General features: G+C 34.0%; 2 pseudogenes; one reads left to right on the forward strand and one right to left on the reverse strand.

Moving 5' to 3' along the window:
• The first annotated feature begins 1,052 nt into the window (after nt 1–1,052).
• Nucleotides 1,053–2,941, forward strand: LOC134257954 (P2X purinoceptor 7-like; annotated as a pseudogene).
• LOC134257955 (uncharacterized) lies at nt 2,929–6,995 on the reverse strand (annotated as a pseudogene).
• Nucleotides 6,996–7,940: the final 945 nt, after the last annotated feature.

Consider the following 7,940-nt stretch of genomic DNA (forward strand, 5'->3'; position numbering starts at 1 on the left):
TTTTTTTTATTTGCACTGAAATGTGTTATGCTGGTTCTGAAATCTCTATTAAATTATTTCTTATCAATTCCTATCGAAGTGTGACAAATAGAGTCAATATATTCTGAAAATCCAGGGAAAAAATTGAGCCAATTTAAAGTAAAATTGACACTTTTTAAGTACGTGTATCATATACCCCCACTTTCGATGTTATTTTTTAAATATTTAACATAACTTTGACCTATTTGTAAAATAAAAAAAAAACTAAAAATAATTTTATTGCGTATTAAATTTTCTATGCCAAAAGAAAATTGATTAGTGCGGAAAGGTCAATTAATTGATTATGCAAAGCAATTTGAAATTGTTTTTCTTAGTGAATTAGACTTATAGTTTATTTTGTTGGTGTTTCAATTGGATAAAAATATTGGAGGGAAAACATTACGAAGATGTAATTTTTAATTAACGCAAAGAACTCAGTTCACTTTATGTACTAAACGACCCTGTTTTTTGACTAGCATTTTATGTTCCATTTTAAACATCAAAATAAAGCAGAGACTTAGTATTTTCATTTCCTATTTAAATTTTTCTCCCAATTCTGAAGTCTTGGAACACAGGCTTTTTGAATTTGCAATGTTCTCGAATTTTAATGTAAACATCTATATTTGAGTACTTTTAGAGAAGAAAATAATTTGAGCGCGCGCTCTGATATAAAAAATAAAACATATCTTGTAATTCACAGGAACAGTTCTATAAATTACTAGTTGTGATTTTTAGATCAGAGTTGCACTATATTAAATATTGAAAAATAGTCTCTAAGGTCTTAACGTTATTTTCATAGGCAATAAATTAGCACGTAAATGTGTAAAATACATTTTTAGGACAATCCCTCATTACTGCAAGCTTTTAAAAAAAGTTTACTGATTAACAGAATCAATAAATATTATATTATCATCCATCTGTGAAGTCCGTTTACTGCCCTCATTATTGCTCGGCATGATTTCCGAAGATAGCCGACTCAGCAGGGAGATGCTGACCATCTTATCATTTTCACTTTGGATGCTTACTAGCAGAGAATGGAGACAGAAGAGGTAAGTTTTATGTATTTAAAGTTTAGAGAAACTTAAAATTATACTGAAAAGGTTATATTAACATTTATATATTACTTAAAACACACCACAGTTGAACAGAGTGACCTACATCGGGTTATAACATTTGAGGGGCCTCATAAGGGTTAACTCATCAACAAACATTACACTACAGAAAGTATACTTGCGTTGGCAGTTTTGTGTTTTTGTTTGAAAACAGACAAAGACAAATCATGTAAAACTAAAAAAAAATTCCCCTTTTCTATCATACATTTTTAAAAAAGATGAAATAAAAGAGGGGAAATTTTAAAAAAGGCATTAACATATGTTGGTAATATGAAATAGACAGCATAAGTAATCCTTGAATTAAAATTCCAAGAAGACTCTCAAATCTCAAACTTGACACTGAAGATGAGCTTTTAAGTTTTGAATTTTTAAAATTTTTTAATATATACATATTTTTACCAGACATATGAACAATTACATACACGCATTAATAATATAGCTATATTAGAAAAAAACTAATTAAGCCTGTTCCTAATTTACTGTATACATATACCTATACTAACAAAACTGAATTAAAATAATTGCAGTTATGGAGATTTTGACATATTTTCATGTTTAAAATATTAAGTAATTGAAGATCATGTGTTTTTGATAGTTAAATTGATTCATGAACATGTATGTTATTTTTATGAATAAAAATTTTTATTATAGAATGAATAATACAAATGTATAATTTTTCTTATAGAATATCAATTTATCAAGACAGACGTCTTCATCCCCAGAATCCTCATCCTCCTCAGATTTGGGAAGGGGGAGGGGAAGAGGCAGAGGGCGTGGGAGAGGAGGACGCCCGAGGGAAGTTAGGACAAGAGGTGGGCGAGGTGGAAGAGGAGTAGGTGCCCGCAGAAGAATCTCCCAAGAAACTGTTGCTGAAAGACTTGCAGCTGAAAGGAAGAACTTGAGGAACCTTGTTCAAGCTATATGCAACAGGGACCCAACATCTGTCTTTGACATTTTGATTGAGGCTTCCCAAAATGAAAGGAGGCAAGGATACCACCCACAACCGTCAGATGGCATTCCAAGCTGGTGTACCTGCAACCACTGCAGAGAGATGCCATCCAAAATTGAAAAACTCTGTTGTGGACAGACTCCATTAAACTGCTACTCAATTGTCCCAGTAATTATAAGAAATTCAATTTACTGTTATACAGATGAAAAGAAAGTTAAAATTTTACAAATTTAAATGTATATCATAACATTCAATATTAATTATACATTGAATTGACGTTATTTCACGATCATGACAAGGAGCACACGGCAGTGTGACCGGTCAGTAGGGGATGCTCACTCCTTCACGGCACCTGATCCCACCTCTGATGTTTCGAAGGTCCATGTTTGCTCTGCTCTTGTTTTGTATTGTTTTATGGACTTTGAGATTGAATATTGTTCGTTATCTCCATATCCTTCTTTATTCATTATTAATTATATTTTTAGGATTTCCAAAGGGTCGTCCTTGATGACCTTGTTCTGGTTGTTGCCCGACGTTACCGTGAAGACATTTTTACAGCTGCCAGATGCAGATATCAACAGAGGGAACAGACATGCAGCCTACCGCCAATTTATCCTCTGGCATCATGGTCACCTAGGTGCAAGAAATAGAAGGGTGATTCCCAGTTGTTGTGTATGGAGAATAAGGGACAAGTTCCCAGATGCGTTTGGCCAATATAGGGGCTTCATTGGAGGACGACTAGGATAACGTGAGTTAACAACATTTTCGTAGCTACATGTAAACAGTTTAAAATGACTCAACAAAATTTTATATTCTAAAGTGTTTTATTTTAGATTGAGATGTGATTGTTCAAGACATGTCAATTGTCTCTTTCTTGTTGTAGAAACCTTCACTTCTGCTTGACAACAAGCTGTTCAGTGAGAGGGGTGGGACTGGAGTCAGATGAGATGACAATCTTCTTGGATCATCTACCTCCAGCACCACGGGTTGGTTCATCCCTACTTCATCTGTCACTCTTGACAATAGAATCTTCTCCTGCAAAGATGGGATATACGGAAAATTTTGCTTCTCTTTCACAGGATGAACTGCCCATCTTCCACTTTTTTTGTTGTAGCTCCTCTGATATCTGAAAGGAAAATATTTTGTTCATTATGTATTATTGTTCATATTATTTTGTCTCACTGTTGAAGTCAACAATAAATATTGGCCAGTGTTCATATATTGCTTACTGTGTTGCTCCATCTTTTTTGACAAGAACGTTTCTGTTTATATGGTGGTTATAGTCCAAGGCCACAAGTCGATTCCTGCACCTATATAAAGGTGGGTTGTAGGAGTGACGCTTGGATGCATACGCATTCACTATGTTCTGAAAATTTTCAAGTTCTGCTGTGCTCCTAAAAAGCAAGAATGTATTAATGATTTATCAGACATACTGTAGTTCTTTAGCAATGTAATAAAAGAACCTACATTTATTGATTCTGATATAAAACTGACCTGCAGTTAAGATAGTAAGGCACATTGTTCTGGAGACGTTTGTCTAACACAATTTCCCGAAGAGCCACATGTGCTGGAGAATCCTTTTCTAACCACCCTTTTGTTCGTTCTTCAGTCAGTGGTCCATGATTGCATTCGTTAATGTCACTATAGGGTAAAACCCATGAGTGAACATTAACTGAGTGATGGAGGATTCCTATCAAATTCCCCTTGAAAAGTAAAATTTGTTTTAGACCAATTTATATAATCATGATCACATGCAGCGCTTTTGCAAAGTTTACATATATTTTTTAGTGTATGGAAACTTACAACAAACTCCTCCTTTGTGCTTGAGATGCTAGCTGTGTACAAGTAATGGTTGACAACATCTTTTGTCCATGACAGGATAGCTTTTTGGGATTTCTGCTGACCTGCCTACAAGATATGAATAAACACACTTCAAAAAAATACATATATAAAAAGATTATGCAACTACTAGTTTGTTGAGTAAAAATTAAATATCTATATATAAATAACACTACATGTATACAACTATGCGGAACTGAAAGTTACCTTGATGATTTTCTTGCCTAAGTTTTTCGTCCCGTGCCATATATCAAAAGAATGTCTTATGTCTGGGAAGTCTTTTTCTGCAAAATTAACAAATAAGAACCATTTTCAAAAATTTACATGTATATGTACATGTATGCCTTTTTTAACAGAGGATTTACTTATAGTCATATATATTGGTTGTTTTGTTTGAACTTACTCATTACTGAAGCAACTTGTACATGAGCATCTGTTACAACTTCACAATATGAAGTCCCTTGTCCGGAAGATATCGCAAGCCCTGAACAAAGCAAGCTTTCCCGGATGTGTGCTTTTTTTTTCTCTGTCACTCGCTTGTCCATAGTGATTATATGCAGAATGGTTTTGGTGTCATACTCCATGAATGTATAAGAACAGTACTGAGCAGTGTGACCAGGGCTATCCATTCTGCCATCTCCTTATAAAAAAAAATAAACACGTATGAAAAAAAAATATTTTTATGTCAAAATTAAGACAATAATGCTACACGTTTTAGCATTTTTTCATAATCTTTTTTCCCATGAAGTCTTTTTTGAAAGAGTTTAATCCACGAACCATAAAATATGGCCTCATCCCCAAAATTAACATGATTTTTATTATCGATAGTGTAGACTTTAAGCTTTTCATAACCGTTTTTCTTTTTTCGATATCTATTTTACTTTTTCAAAACGAGATATTGCAATATGGTATTGTTTTGATGGAAAAATGCAAATAGGAACGTCATTTTTTGTAATATAACGTCATGTAAAAAGGCGATTGAGATGACTGTAGGATTATAATGCACCTATTTATTAAAGGTGCTTAGACACATAATTGAAGCAATTTTTTTTTCTCAAATGTTCTGTTTAAGTCACAACTTATTATCGAATTGTTTCAAGAGTGAAGAATTCTTATTAGCCAAAGGCGTAAGATTGATACGTCGCCGTTATTTTATGAAGAACTAATTTTCTATAATCACATCTGGGCGTCATTTTGTTTCCAACAAATGCTTGAAAATCACAGTAGCACAATGTCCGCAGTTCTGATAAAAACTGATTTTGATGAAACTGTACATGTATTTTAAAAAACCTGGTTAACAATAAAAAAAATCATTTGAATTAAATCTTATTTAAAAAATCATTTTATAGTCGGCGCGATTAAATTTGGTAGGTCGCGTTATAGGGGAAACAAAGGTATTTTTTTTATTTTGGCCTCGGCAAAAAAATCGTAATTTTCAGATCATGTAAAAAATTCCATGTTCGCAGGTATTTTAAAGCATAATTTTTAAAAGCTAGAAATAAACTTTTATAGGCTTTTCACATGTCCGATCAACGTATTTAGGGGGAAAATGGATCAAAAGGAAAAGGGCATTAAACATATTTTGAAGTAAATTATCATTTATCTTACTACGCAGAGAGAGTTTGTAAAACAAAAAAAAAAAAAAAAACAAACAAACAAACAAACAAAAATGAAATAAAAATACACGAGTGAATTTTAAGAATTATTGAATTCCTATACGCAGAAGATCATATTTACTTGTTTGGCATGAATAAACAGGATTTTGCTCAAACTGAAAGCTATATCAATGCAATCGCTCTGTTTACAGATTCCATTGTGTCTTAGCGAATTTATAGTGAGCCGTTTCAAATATAACTCGTAAGTTTAGTGGAATAACCTGCAATATAATTTAATCACGAATCTATGCTTATATTTTGCCGGTCTCTAGCACGAATCAAGATCGAGTGGTTTTATGGGTCAGTTATTTTTTTCACTTAAGACGCCCCGCATTCTCATTCAAATCAATTACCTCCATAGTGTAATGGCTAAGCCGGGATTTTACAGTAAAGTATACGATATTATTTATTCAATATCATGTATATCTTGAATGTCTCTTTCCCAAAAAATCTCTTATGAGTATTTATACAGACTATGCTTTACGACTTTAGCTTTAAAAAAAGTGCGAGAAAGCTGAGTTATATGAAGATTAATTTTTTGCCCCCCCCCCCCCCCCCCCAACACACTTGGTGAGAAACAAACAATCTCCGTAGCAGATCAAGTGGGAGTTCAGATTTCAGAGTAATTAAAAGCAAAGTAAAAGATACCATACCAGCGCACCCAAAGGATACACAGGTCCTCTGCAAGAAGGTTAGAAGAATAGTGTATATATACTAGGGATGACAATTTGTAACCGTTTAATCGATTAATCGGTCGGAACGATGCTAACCCGATAAAAAGATATCTACCAAGTATTGTAATATCTCTTCCTTGAAACTGGTTAAACAGTTTCCTGGTGTTCTGTCCAAAAGTCATCCACTGCTGGAATCAAGTATGTTCTCTGCATTTTATAAAATGAGTTTTTGCTCACAATAGGTATTTGCATGAATTAAGCCATCATTGACACTTTCTGAAAATTGCTTCCAGAGAGAAGTATGGAAGAGGAGAGTGTCAAATCCCCTAATTGCATTCCTCTGTTTAGGACAGACTGTGAGCACCATTGCTGAGCTTGATGTCCATCAGAACAATTCTATGAATATACCATATGATAATTTATTAATTTGTTTCCAATTCATAGTACCTGGGTACTTTATTAAAACACGAGATTACAAGGCAATTTTCTTACGTACCCATTTGAAATAGAGTGCTGATCCAACAACAGTTTTTTCCAAATGCACTGCTTTTTGGCATCCTTTAAGCTGACAATTTGGTAGGACACGTAATTCAGCTAATGTGTGAAGCTGTAAAAGATAAACAATAAAAGGGCGGCCTTCCTCACAGCCCTCAATCTCTTCTGGAGTTAAAATTTTGGCAATCCCGGGGCGAAGATCATCATTTGATTCCTCATCACATCTATCCTCATTTTCAGAGTCCTCAACCATGGCTTCAGTCGAGTGTCCTCTCTTATGACAGGGATTAAATTTTATTAATAATTCTAATGTTAGTCAGTAGATTGAAAACATTGAAATATGAAAATAAATTAAATAATTTACTGGCTTAGCAGGTTTTATCTTTTGTTAATCCCTATCGCATTTGCTAAACAAAGAAAGCGTACCCCCTGGGGGCCCCATCAGCTTTCCCAATTTGTTTACATACTGTTTACATTTGTTAATCGGCTTAATCCCCATTTTCTCTTTAAAATATTGCAGTTTTAGATAAAAATAAGATAAACTCATTTCTACTACTAAATACCTATACTGAAATCAAGATTTATTTAGCAGTTTTTGTGAAAATGAACATTATTTTTCTTACCGATCAAGCAGGTACTCTGCTACATCGGCATGAGTTTTAAGCTGCACAGCGTCTCTTTTAATCCCATCCAACAATCATATTGACCACCTTTAGCTGCCTTGATTGTATTTTGACACAACTGAAGTTCTGTTTCGTTTTCTTGCTGAATCTGTTAAAGATCGTTTTCTCCCACGTGTTGATCTCTTCTCCGACGACACCTTCGGCTACTCTGACCTCGGCCAGGGCTGCGCAGTTTGTTTTACGAGCAGGGTCAGCAGGGGTCTTCGTGAATGGAGCAAAGATTTGTGTGGATGCCGGTATAAAGACGAATAATGACCCCCATCGAATAATGACCGGGGGATCATTTTTCAACGACAAAAAATGACCCCCACCCGTAGAAAAAATTCATTTTTTGTAGAAAAAGGGTCCTAGGGGGTCATTATTTTATATGTTAGTCCTATAAAATAAAACAAAATATACACTCTTTAATATCTTTTTTACAGCGAAACTAATTTTTACATTTTCTGTAACCAGAAAAATACAAAAAGTCGTATGAAATAATTAAGAGTTTACGTAGTCTTTCAATGCTAAAATTG

This window comes from Saccostrea cucullata, unplaced genomic scaffold, assembly GCF_032062105.1.
Source record: "Saccostrea cucullata isolate Sc308-1 unplaced genomic scaffold, CSIRO_AGI_Scuc_v1 ctg1128, whole genome shotgun sequence".
Lineage (NCBI taxonomy): Eukaryota > Metazoa > Mollusca > Bivalvia > Ostreida > Ostreidae > Saccostrea > Saccostrea cuccullata.